Source organism: Lolium rigidum, chromosome 3, assembly GCF_022539505.1.
Source record: "Lolium rigidum isolate FL_2022 chromosome 3, APGP_CSIRO_Lrig_0.1, whole genome shotgun sequence".
Classification (NCBI taxonomy): domain Eukaryota; kingdom Viridiplantae; phylum Streptophyta; class Magnoliopsida; order Poales; family Poaceae; genus Lolium; species Lolium rigidum.
The window spans coordinates 358,763,807-358,777,565 of record NC_061510.1 but is presented as its reverse complement, the minus strand read 5'-3'; the positions used below and the strand labels follow the sequence as shown (position 1 = coordinate 358,777,565).

The following is a 13,759-nucleotide window of genomic DNA, read 5'->3' as shown; positions in this document are numbered from 1 at the left end:
GTAATTATCGCTGTCGTGAGGCAGGAGGATTTGGGGAGCTGCTGGGAGTCAGATTGAACTCACGATACGGTCGTGCGAGGTGTGGGGCGGTTGCCTACGAATTTTACCATAATAACCTTAGTAAGTTAATTTAAAATGTACAATTAACTCGGCAGATCGGACGGACAGAATTAATCGCAGCTGTAGTACTCGGTAGTACTAGGTAGTACTACCCAATCATCCTAACACAGCTCATGTTGTCCACCATCAACGACCATAATTCAAGGGATTACAAATTTTCTGGTACCATCAGGCAACAAGAATTACAGGAGATTCCGTCGCCGCGCCATAAATATTGTCCACCATCACCGACCATAATTCATGGGATTACATTCCATGACTGCACCATACTTTCAGGGCACCATCAGGCAACAAGAATCACATGAAACAAGAATTACAGGGATTACATTCCATCACCGCACCATACTTCAGGGCATCATCACCGCCCATAATTCGAGGGCATCAGAAAGGAAATAAAATTACATGAAAGATAAATTCTAGAAATCTAGAGATCTCGCACCCACCTGTGATCAGATATCTACTGTAAAGGAAAGACCCGGATCAGAGAATCCCTTGAAGCATGGCTGGGCGATTAATGGTGCAAGCATATAAAGGGTACCTGAAAGCATTCGAGGGCATCATCGAGAGATCTCCTAGAATCATCAGGGAGAGATCTACTGAAGGTGATGAATCCTTGATGCCATCCACAGGTCAGCGCAAGGACATGGCACTGATACGTGCTCTGTTCTACTCTGCCTCCAAATCCAGCTATTCTACAGTCGCTGAGCAAGCTGATTGATTCATGTGGATTTCAGGTTTGGCTGCAACTGGAAGAAGATAGAGGAGCACATCCGCACAAAGACTACGGTACAGGTAATTCCGAATTCAGACTCGATCATATCAAAGGCTGCAATTCAGATCACCATTGCTTTATGAAAGTTTACTATATGTGCATACCTGAATGTTTGAAGTATTTGCATGAAAAAATGGATTGGCGGCAAAGATGCTAAATAGGGAGTGCTAGATGATGTGTGGTGTGTGTCTGGTGTTTAGTACTATACGACTATATGTTTGATGACGCATCTTTTTCTTTCCCCTAATTATCATATCTACAATGTATCTATCCATATGAACCAATCAAAAGATAAATTCTGATTTTTAAGGAGATTTTCTTGGTTCTTTTCATGAACACACATTTGAAGTTCTTTCTCATGGTTAAGTCAAAATCAGTAATACTACAGTTCAAACAATGCTTTCCCGCGGATGGTAGAGCATTGAAAATCGAATGGTTTACTAAACATTGCATAATTATTGCTGAGTACATTGATGATATTGGATCTGGCCTTGTCTTTGGACCTGTAAAAGCTGGTAGTACCTTCTGTCATCCAATATATGTGACTATAGTCTTAGTCTGGTATTAGTACATAATGAATGTTAGTATCCTCAACACACGAGCAAGCACAAATTTGTACACAAAGAGATATATCGACAATTCTATTGTAAGTTAAAATTTGTGGTGCTACATGATGCCCATTCAGGAACGTTGCATCGATAATTTTATTTCCCTCATGAATTCATGATTACCAAATAGTATGCTGGTTCAGGAATGCCTCATAATTAAGACTGTGGTTATGTGGCATCAATCCCTTGAAAAGTGCAGTTTGCTTTGGTTCTTCATTCTAATCAAAAACATGGAATTTACTTTGATGGTAAATTGACAATTTATCTATGGTGCTTTGGTTGTCTCCCCACTTGTTAGGAGACTTGTTGTTTCATGCTTTGAGATCTAACCTGTTTAATACCTTGTGTGTGATCAGGGAGTATTTCTCATCAGGTTTACAGCCTCTGTTGGTATTATCAGATTTAGTGAAGGTACGTAATCCCACTTGTTAGAATAGCCTTTGAATCTGCAGTAATGAACAACCAAACGATGAGCACCGTTTAAGCATCAGAAAATTCAATGACAAATCAAAACTGGTCAGTTTGCATCTAGGGGAGAAAGTAGATACCAATTCACCCATCATGCATAGGACAAATGAACTTCCAGGGTTGAATATAAGAGTGGATCATAAACATACCTACTTTCATAGATTGCTCAACACTTGCTTTCGTTAAATTCTGAAAGCTACAATTGGTTTATTGGCATTGGTTACTGATATATCAAAGCACTGGTTTATTCTTTTGGGGCTACAACACACAAATTCAGTCTATGAGGGAACGGGTACATGAAGATTATTATGTATCCCAAGAATTCCAGATTTTTGTTATGTATCCGTTGTAATGGGTGTTGTGCTCTAATTTATTGATACCAGATATTTTAAGGAAATTAAAACGGTTCTTTTTATTATTTTGCACTTCTCAGCTTCGCTATTTCGTTATTCAAGGTGAATCTATGTGCGAATAAAAGGAAGTAGGTTTACACATTTAGTTATGGATATATACCTGCCTGGAGCTCCGAATTCAACATGTCTCGGATGTGTGAGATTTGCGTGTGGACTTTGAACCATCTTTACTCTTTACCAATCTTAGATGAGATAAATCCTGTTACTCCAGCCCAAGGAAAATGATGGTATCCATATTTGTATGTATGTCTTGAACTGGTCTCTGGTACAAAAATCAGATAACCAATGAATACATATAGTATAGATAACTTTGCAGCATCATCAATTATCTTAAAGGCATCAAAAAAAGAACTAATGAATTTGCTTTCGGATGAAGAACTTCTACTATGCTTTCAGCTTTCGTTCATGCTTTCGGAATAGTAGAGAGTAACTTGTTTATAGATAGTAGAGATATTGGCTGTCTCCCTCTAAATTGGTTGGAAAGTAGATGCCTGAGCATGACCATTTTTTTTCATGCTTTCAGATGGAAATAAAGATACCTTTCAGGGAATTATGAGTAGTCTGACAGATCATATTAACTGTCGCATATCCTGCATCTCTGTATTGCATCTGAACATGATATTCTAAGCATAATCTAGGATTTCCACTCAAACATATGTGAAATAAACTAACGGGAAAAAAAATTGAGACCAAAGGGCTCTGCACTCACCGGACAAGGACGTTGGATCAAACTTCCCATGTGATCTCAAAGCTCATCATTAGTTCTGTTCTTGATATATTCCATCACCTGCAGGCTTTGCCCCTCCCTTCTTCTCAGCTTAACCAGCTCTGAACGCACAAATCGGCAACCACAAATCGCCTGGGATCCACGAGCCCCTGCCTAGCCACCTTCTGGACGACAACGAGGAGAGGATTCAATCCTGAGATGGTGCTGGAGTGCGGAGATGAACTCCTCCACCCAACGTCCCAATTCCAGCTCCTCATCCACATCGTCGGCCGCTCCCTCTTTGTGCTCGCAGCCATCATCACGCCGCCGTTTACCACCGACGTCATGCAGTAGTTAGCAGCAACGCCTGCCGGTCCCATGCCCTCCTCGCGCCAGGCGGAGGGCCGACCGCCGATGCCATGCGAGCTATGGAGAACTGGCGATGGGGCGAGCCCGTGGGAGCCAGGGAGATCAGGCGGCGTGGCACACCACAGAGCGGCCAGATCTAGCTGGGAGAGAAGTGGGCGAGGGCGACATCACATCAGCAGCTGGGGCGACTACATTGGGAAGAAGAGAAATGGGAGACGGGGAAGTGAGGGGGGGGTGGCTCATGTCCCCGTGAGGGGATGTTGTACTTTTTTCCTTTTACAGGCGAGACCTCGAGAGAGGATTTGTAGCCTTCTTTTAGATGTACATTTTAGCAAATTTGGGGCGTACCAAAAATGAATTCATAAGTACTGCGTCTATCGAATCAAATTTAGAGTTTATTCATCGGTAAAGATATTTATTTATTTGTTCATTTTTTTAATAGCTGATTATGGAGACAATAGGGTTCCGATAGAGCAACAGTTGAGGTGAATAAAAATCACTTGGCCTAACATAATCAAACGAGGTGTGTGTGTCCAGCATTGTTGCCTTCTTTTTATGCATGTTTCATAATTTCTTAACCGATATGTAGTTTGTTTTCATAGGTCATGAACGAGACAGAAATAGATATTCTCGATGCGTCGAAAGAAACCACTAACATAGACACCAACGCAATGTTGTTAGAAGATACTAAAAATTTGTCAAAAAATTATAAACAGAGGTAGCAATGCAGGTACCACCAATACTCATCGTCAAGCATGGACGAGAATTCGTTCGTCAGAGCCGCTCACCTAAAAAATTTAGCATCCGCACCACCGGCCTGCCAATGGAGTTTTTTACCACAGCCATTATTAAAGATTTGCTAAACCTTTTTTGTATGTTTGACACAGAAGGCTACGATCGAGGATTGTCTCCGGATATTTATGAATATCAAAGTGTTATTTCGACTAATCAGAAAAAAAGTATTCCTTCAATTATACATGTGTTTGCAGCACCCACATTTTGTGAGACAATAATACATCCAAAAGTAAAGGTTATTGAGTTGACCGTTGTGATGGCTCAGAACACATGTGTGGAACTTACCGCAGAAGAGTAGCAAGAAGACCTAAAACATGAAGCCACGAAGATGCACAACAATGCTATCTTTGTTATTGCGCTCAGTATTATCATATTGTAGTACATTATAATATCCCCTGATTTGATTTAAATTTTCATACCAAGTTTCTAATTATATATCTGCACTGAGAAATTAAATTTGAGAACCCGTGGCAAGGCACGGGCATTTGTACTAGTCAATTTGTAAACGGCTGATAGAGAAGTACCATGGAGGTAACACTAGTACAAATCAGGTCTTTTAAGACCATCTCCACCGGTGCCCCCAAATAGGCGCCGGCAGGGGCGCCAGTACAGCCGTATGGGGGCGCCGGCATAACATCCGCTATTTGGGGATACTGTTCCCACACGGTGCCCCCCATTTGGTGCCGGTTAGCATCTTTTAGTAGAAATTTAGTGCCGGTGCTCCCCGATGGAAGCCCTTTGCATAGGGATCATTTTGGGAGTGCTAGCGCTTTTATGGGGCTCCGGAGCATGCCGGCGCTTTTTGGGGAGCGCCGGTGTGGACGCTTTCTCTCAGTAGGTTTTCAATAAAGCTAGCTCTATTGGGAGCGCCGGTGGAGATGATCTAAGACCCCTATCGAACAGAGAAAGGCTAAACCGTATGAAAAGTTAGAAATTGCATACCCCTCCAGAAAATCATTTGTGATGCAAGAGAATAGCAGATCCTTTGGGGAAAAAAATCATATGCAGTGCATCACACACGGTTAGCTTTTAAGAAAGCGTGGGGTGATGTAGTAGACGATCACATACACAATTATAAAACTAAAATTGTGTGTGATGCAACTAAAGAATAATTTTCATGATAATCGTTCCATGTTTTGCACATAGGTATATATAATTGCAGTGGTCAAAAACATTCCCAAAGGGAGTTCAAACTTTTTCAAAATAAGGTATTTTCTATTTTGTATTTCCAAAAAGGGGATTTTTTAAACCAAATTTAAAAATATGATTCAAAATGGGACCATGCCTATTTTTCAAAAAAAAAAACTACACATATTGGATGGATATAGCCCATATATTATCAATCTGTAACCTTTCTATCTACACTAATAGATTAAAATGAATTTATGCCGATTTCAATCACGTAGGATTTTCCTTAAAGCGGGGCTATGATCTAGGCTATCATACACGATTATAAAATAAAATTGTGTGTGACGCAAAAAAAAAAACATCATGATAATGTGTCCAGTTTTTGCACATAGGTATTCATTGCCTTGAAAAAGACAACATTGAAAGATGAGTTTCCAAGGCTTTTACAAAATAAAAAATCAATTTTCATTTTGTAAGTGCAAAAATGGTTTTTTGTTTGTGCAACATGTGCAGACAATATGGTTCAGAATGACATCACTCTAATTTTCACACAAAGTAAACCATATTTAATGAACAACGCATAAATCTAAGTCCAAAAATTGGGATTCATAAAAAAACAGAGATTCAACCTATGAAATTTTCTTGAATGATTTTGATCGTGAAATTGTATTTACCCTAAATCAATTATTGTTTCTGTTTGACCAATTTTAACACAATCTTCGTGTGTAAAATAGAATTATAGATTTAAATGATATGATGATAAATAGTAATACATAAAAATATTTACTAGTACTTATAAAAAAATGAATAAGTAAAGGGAGAAAAAACAAAATGAAAAGAGAAAGAAATGAAACCGGTCCATCAAGCCAACCCCAACCCTAGGTATAGAAACAGCTCACCCCGCCCTACTCCCGGGGAAGACTTGGGTAGGATCAGGTCTTAGATAGGATATATGAGAACAATTTTTTTGCAAAGACAAAACATGTTCAAAAAATCTGAAAAAAATCACAACACACATCTATGTTATATATGCAACGCCCAAAAATTTGCAACTTCAAATTCGACATACATTTGGAGAGACAAAAAAGATAAATCTGAGTGTGAATAGTGCGAAATACTACTCAATCAGATCTGACACTATTCACAATAGAATTTGTCTTTTTTGTTTCTCCAAGTGTAGATCAGATTTTAAGCTGAAATTTCTTGGAGTTGTAGATACAACCTATATGCATGTTGTTTATTATTTTCAGATTTTTTCGCCTGTTCAAAGTATGTTTTTTCTGGGTTGATCCTATGATCCTACCTAATGGAGAGATCCTATACAAGTCTCTCCCCCTACTCCCCGCATCTCTCACTCAAACCTCGACCCCACGGCCCCACACTCTCCAGCTCTCTCTCTCTCTCTCTCTCTCTCTCTCTCTCTCTTCCAATCACTACATCTTCTCCTCATACACCCCTCTGAGGCTTTGACGCACTACCATGCTCCCGTCTCATGCGTCCTAGTGGTCCCAGCTCTTGCCGGCGAGGCCACCCCTCCCAATATCCGCTTGACGGCCACGGCATACTCTTTCGCTAGCTAGGACAACTACTGTTCAAATTCCCTCTTCCAAGATCGCTCATTGTTTTCAAAACATTCATTAAGTTTGTAGCCTCTGATGCTGCAGTCTAGGTCATCCCCTTAGCAGTGTCTCGCTTTCGAGAAAACCAATGCCCAACCACGGTAAACATACATTAATTTTCAGCCCCCACCTATTGTTGGCACCACCACCCTAGGGTTCGAAACTAAACAATCAAAACAATACTATACCAGCACACCTCCAAGGCCTTGGAAAGAAGCCTCGTAAGCCGGACGTCTCATCACTCCTCTGGAGCCGCCATCCATTTAAGCTGATGCGGGCACTAACGGGAGTCCCACGGACCGAGCTCGACCGATGCGGCACCTCTCGAAGTTGACGCAATTTTCCTCCGTGTGTCCATTATTCACTACGCATGGTCCCTATGTACTCCCACAATAGTTGTTGTTATCACATTGGTGGCCTCCCGTGGAAGATGGCGCCCGCAAGATGAGATGTAAGCAAAATAAAAGTAGAAGACGATAGTTCCTGCTACAGACCGGTATAATCTTTATGGAAGATTATAAGTAGGCAGACAAAACTATAGTGATAGAGCTATAGAATCGGTTCCGAACCGGTGTGTGCACCATTAAACCCTAAATTTTATGGTTGATGAGCCTAGAAGCCTAGGGATAAGAACAATGTTGGATCTCTGATAGGCCTCCTCTATGAAAACACCGTTAGTCTACATCATTTACGTAGATAATTAGCCTTGAAATAAAACGGTTTTGCTACTTCTCGGTTGACCGAAAATTAGTTTAGTGCTTGGTCGACTCTTGAACAATCAGAGTTACACTATGATTCATGCAACCGGCCGTTTGATTTGCTTCATGATTCCTTTGAGCTGAGAGTTGCAAGTGGGTTATAGCTGACAGATATCTAGGCTAATCCTCGGCCCATCGTGAAAGAAGTCAAATGACTTTCGATGCAAATATGCAATCATCTTGTGTTATGGTATTGAGACCATTGACAGTACGTGCTTATCTAACGACTCAGCATAGATCTCACTTTAGTATTTAGTTAAGTACTGCAACGTATTATAATGTTCTATACACGTGCACTAGCTTTGCCCTTCTGACGTCTTGGGTGGAGCTGGAAATGATTGCTCGGGTGGCTCCGTGGAACAAATTACGCAGACAGTGCACATCAGCCTCGGTCAAGAGTTGATTTTTGTGACACTTTTGCTCTCTCGATACGTGAATGTCGAGTGAAGTGGGTGCTTTGCTCAGGGAGATCGATCTCCATCCAGGCCCCGCGGAATGGAGAAAAGCTGAGTTTACGTGCAATCTGCGTTGGCGTACTGATTGGTTCGTCCGTTCGTGCTTCCTGACTGACCACTTTCCCTTGGAGCTGAGCTCGGCGACGAACAGAACAAGGAAGCCTTTATTCACATCCTGACTGCTTTTGGGCACATCTTATTCGCCGATCAGGAAACAAAACACGCTCGCAAGCCGTTTTCCTGGTCCGAAAGGTAACAAAGTAAGCAAAAAAAGAGATGGCACCAACGAGTGCCAAAGATGGAAGCAAATCCCGCTCTTTCGAACGCAGCGGTTCAGATCGCCGTCGGCACACCGCCGGCTTCATCTGGCGCGACGTGTCGACGCGCGCTTGAAATCTCCACACGCGCGTCACACCGGTCGCCGGCCACCGCACGTCCCCGTCCGAGATCGAGCTGCGCATTTCCGCCGCTTTCTTGACCCCAGCTGCTACCTAGCCTAGCGACTAAACCGCCCGTCGCCTTCAGATCCCCGGAGGTCCGGCCGTCGTCGCGTTGCGTTCAGTCTCGCGGCAAAGGCGCGCCGGTTTTGATCAGCGCGGCCGACAGGCGCGCCCTGTCCGCGTGGAAATTTCCATGGCGTCCCACGGCGGGTTATCAGGTTATGTGTGCATGATGATTGATGAATGATGTTTCCTCTCTCTGCAGCGGGCTCCGATCGTGTGGATCTGAGGGCTTCCACAATATGTACCCCTCTGATTTTTTTGTTTTGAAACTCTGTTTCTGAACGTTTTAGCTAGCAACGCGATTTATCTAGCGGCACCGTGACGTGAGACTCGTCCGTCAGCGCACTAAATACCATGATGGTCCCACCCAGAAATACCGTAGCATACTCCTATTGTTCTACTTCCTCCGTCCACAAATAAGTGTACATACGGATTTTTCAAGATAAATTATGAAGTGGAGTAAAAAATATATTGAAAACATGCGTCTCTCCTCCTTAATTTTTTCACCTCCAATAAGCTAAGTGCAAAGTGCAAGTAGAAAACAAGAAGAATATGTGCTTAATATTATTAGATTTGATTTCCGTACGATGAGAAAAAATAATTAAAGTGCATTGAAAAAATAGGAGTACACTCTTCTGCAGACAAAATTTAGGGCTAGATGTCCACTTATTTGAGAACGGAGGGAGTAGGCAAGTAGGAAATACGAGATCTGTCATATGGAGAGTGCATGCATCCAATAGTTTTTGAAGGGTCGTTGCTTGACCCGTAACTACCGGCACCGCTAGAAACGTATTTCTGAGCAACACCCTTCGTGTACTGGTAAACTCCGGTAATTAGCCGCACTATAGGATGCATCACTTAGGCCATCTTAGTGATCGTTACGTGAGATTTCTCGGAGCGCCGGCTCTCGGCTGGGAGCGCAGTTCTGATAGAGACGTGCAAGTTGCAGCTTGCAGGATCAAGCGACGCAGGGTTTCCCGAGGCGAGGAACTAGCGCCATTGCCACATTAGGTGCTCAACCAGGTGTCCCAGAAAAAAAAAGGTGGGATAGTCGACTCTACCGAGATGACAACTCGACTTTGAACCACAAGCAAAATTTTACAGCCTAGGGGTTGAATCGAGAATTATAAACGAGAGAGACAATGATGCAATGGTTCCGTATTGAACTCCTTTCATTTGTGGTTTGTATACAAGTCGGGATAGTGTATTTGTGTTGAGCAATGAATGAAAAAAGGGATTTAGCCCGATTGGAAAAAATGTAGGGAAAAGGTGATTCTCCTAGTTAACTTTCAGTTCATTTTTTTCGATAAAGGACGCTTTATTACTTAAACGATTTTAAGCATTACACCCAGCCTCTGCATAACAAGATGCACACAGCCGTTTATAGGTCCACAAGTTCAAAGATATACTCCTATAAGGTACAAAAAAAGAAGGTGAAAATCCCGACGGCTAAGGTACATGAGCCTCAAGCCTCCTAAGATGCTGCCACCCATGTTGGGAAATAAAGTCCTTCGCCGTGTTCTCCAATCGTGTAGACACCTCCGTAAAGAGGTCGCGATCCTCCAATTGTTGGAGTGGTGACCATGAACGGAGCAAAGCAGTAACGCGGTATACAACCTGCAAAAGAGAACAATTTTTGTTATTAAAAACCTTGTCATTTCTACATAGCCAAAGGACCATATAACAGCTATCGCTCCCACCCTGATAAGTATTTTATACCTAGCATCCACCCCATTAAGCCAATTGCCAAAAATATTTGCAATGCTTCTAGGAGGATATAAGGTAGAACCTATCTGAATGATTGACCATATAGACCTAGCAACTCGACAACTGAAGAAAAGGTGTTTTATTGTCTCTTGTTCTTGACAGAAAACACATTTCGTGCAGCCGTGCCAATTGCGTTTGGCAAGGTTATCCTTAGTAAGGATCACACCTCGACGAAGATACCATGCAAAGATCTTTGTTTTCAAAGGTATCTTCATCTTCCAGATGGATTTATTATTAACTAACGGTTGACTGGGTGTAATTAAGGCCTTTTACATGGAACTGGCCGTGAATTTACCATTCTTGGTGAGATTCCAGCGAAATTCATCATCCCCCTGAACTAAATGGACTGAAGCTAACCTTTGTAGCAATTCATTCCATGAAGTTAATCTTGGGCCAATGAGGTCTCGCTCTGAACGTCAAAGAGGGTGGAGAAGATTCCAATACCTTCTGTAAGGTATCACTCTTATGACGAACAATATTATACAAAGCTGGATATTGTTCTCGGAGAGTGGTTGTACCTAACCAACAATCCTCCCAAAACCTTATCTCCGACCCATTCCTAATGGAGAACGAACCAAACGGGAAAAAGTATTTTTTCGTTGCCATAATGCCAGCCCAAAAGTGAGAATCTCCTGGTTTCCATATAACCTAAGATATAGCTTTTGAACCCACATACTTCCTCCGCAAAAGTTGTTGCCATCGGCCATCCTCAGTTAATAACCTGGCCAGCTATTTTCCTAGCAAAGCTCGGTTTTTAACTTCAAGATCATGGACTCCTAGTCCACCTTGATCTTTTGGACGGCAAACAACACTCCATTTGGTCAACCGATATTTTTTCTTCTCATTATCCCCTTGCCAAAAGAATCTCGACCGGAAATAATCCAATCTATGTAAGACTCCTTTGGGCAACTGGAAGAAAGAAATCATATACAGTACCATATTTGTAAGTACTGAATTAATGAGAACTAATCTTCCTCCAAGGGATAACAATTTTCCTTTCCAACTACTCAGGCGTTTCTGGAGTCTTTCCTCGACTATTTTCCATTCGGCCAACGTCAGCCTCCGATAATGAATCGGGATGCCGAGGTAGCTAATTGGAAAACACCCAATCCCACATCCAAATAATTCGGCATATAGGTTGGCATCATCTTTGGCCTCTCCGAAACAGAACAATTCACTTTTATGGAAATTTATCTTGAGACCTGACAATTTCTCAAAAGCTGAAAGGATTAACTTCAGATTTCGTGCTTTGTCCAAGTCATGATCCATAAATAAAATTGTGTCATCGGCATATTGGAGAATGGATAAGCCCCCATCAACCAAATGAGGAACTACCCCTTCGATTTGGCCATCGAGTTTAGCCCGCTCAATTATAATAGCAAGCATATCCGCCACAATATTAAACAACATTGGGGATAGGGGATCGCCTTGCCTTAAACCTTTTTTTGTCTGGAAATATCTACCAACGTCATCATTGACCTTGATAGCAACACTTCCTCCAAAAACAAAGTTATTAATTAGAGCGCGCCACTCATCGCAAAAAACCTTTCATCCTGAGTGTCTGTTGAAGAAAAGACCACTTGACCTTGTCAAAGGCTTTTTCAAAATCGATTTTGAGTATTACCCCATTCAACTTTTTGCGGTGCATCTCATGAATTGTTTCATGCAAAGTGACAACACCATCTAGGATGTATCAACCCATAAAAGCAGTCTGGGATGGAAGTACCACATGATCAGCCACCGAATTAAGCCGAATAGTAGCCACTTTTGTAAAAAAATTAAAGCAAACATTAAGGAGACATATAGGTCTATATTGCTGAATCCGTTCCGCATCAGTCACTTTTGGTAAGAGAATGATTTCACCAAAATTGATGCGAAACAATTCAAGTTGCCCCTTATGTAGTTCACTAAAAAGCTCCAAAAGACCATTCTTAATAATGTCCCAGAAAGACTGATAAAATTCTGCTGGGAAACCATCCGGCCCTGGCGCCTTATTATGTTCCATTTGGAAAATCGCCTTCTTTATCTCCTCCTCGGAATAGGGGGAAGTCAGAATAGCGTTTTCTTGTGGGGACACTTGAGGAATATCATCAATCCTGGATTCATCCATGGATATATCAGATTCCTCGGGGGCTCCGAACATGCCTTTATAATAAGATGTAATATATGACTTAAGTTGTTCATGACCTTCAATCACGCCCTCTTCCTGGACTAAAGAATGAATGAGTTTCTTTCTGTGTCTGCCATTGGCTACACTATGAAAGTATCTCGTATTCGAATCTCCTTCCAGCAAAAATTGGGCTTTAGATCTTTGGTACCACTTGAGTTCCTCCTCCCTCAGTAGGCCCGCTAACGTTGCATTGAGTTGACTTTTAAGATCAATCTCCTGCGTAGTTAGCGGTCGTACCTCGGCGAGTGCCTCTAGATCATCTATTTTGATGATAGGCTGAGTTTCTCTTTCTTTAGTACCCCGGAAATGTGCTTGGACCAACCCCCAAGGTATCTACGCGTCGAGCGCAATTTATTATTCCACCTTTGGATTGGGTTGTTCCCAGCAACTAGTTTGTCCCATATAAATTTAATCATATCCGCGAACCCCTCCCTTTGTAGCCATCCAAGTTCAAATTTGAATGGACGTCTACAATGAGGTATTGGGTTCCCGGTTGAAAGTAAAATAGACGTATGGTCCGACAAGGCTTCAATACGTGGCAGAACCCGTACCGAGACTAGGGGAAACTTTAATTCCCAATCTGAGTCCATCAATACACGGTCTAGCTTCTCGTAAGTAGGCTCTGGGAGGCTATTTGCCCAAGTAAATTGTCTCCCAATCATCGAGACCTCCCTTAGATCCAAGCTATCGATGACAGCATTGAATAAGAAGGGCCAATGCGTGTCAAACCTGCCCCTGCTCTTCTCCTGAGGGTATCTTAGCATATTAAAATCGCCCCCGATAATGATGGGATGCGGATTATCTTTTGCTAGATTCACCAACTCACGAAGAAAAGCAGGTTTTGCAACGTCCTGAGCCGCCCCATAGACGGAAACCAAACTCCAAATGAAATCATCAGATTTATTCCGGATGTGGAGTTTTATATAAAAATCTCCTCCAGAATTATCTAAAATTTCCATAGTAGAAGTTCGGACTCCAACTAGTAGACCACCCGAACGCCCCCGAGGTGGGCGGGATACCCAAGCGAAGTCTTCCCCGCCTGAAAGGCGATTTAGAAAACTTGTTGAGTAATTCCTCTTACCCGTTTCGGATATGGCAATAAAATCAA

At 42.1% G+C, this 13,759-nt stretch overlaps 1 long non-coding RNA gene across 1 annotated transcript; it reads right to left on the bottom strand.

Annotated features, from left to right (window-relative positions):
- Positions 1–424: 424 nt before the first annotated feature.
- Positions 425–2,475, bottom strand: LOC124700393. Its single transcript, XR_007001729.1, has 3 exons — positions 1,842–2,475; positions 659–946; positions 425–580 (listed from the first exon to the last, which is right to left on the bottom strand). It is a non-coding gene; the product is annotated as an uncharacterized LOC124700393 (long non-coding RNA).
- Between the last annotated feature and the right edge of the window lie 11,284 nt (positions 2,476–13,759).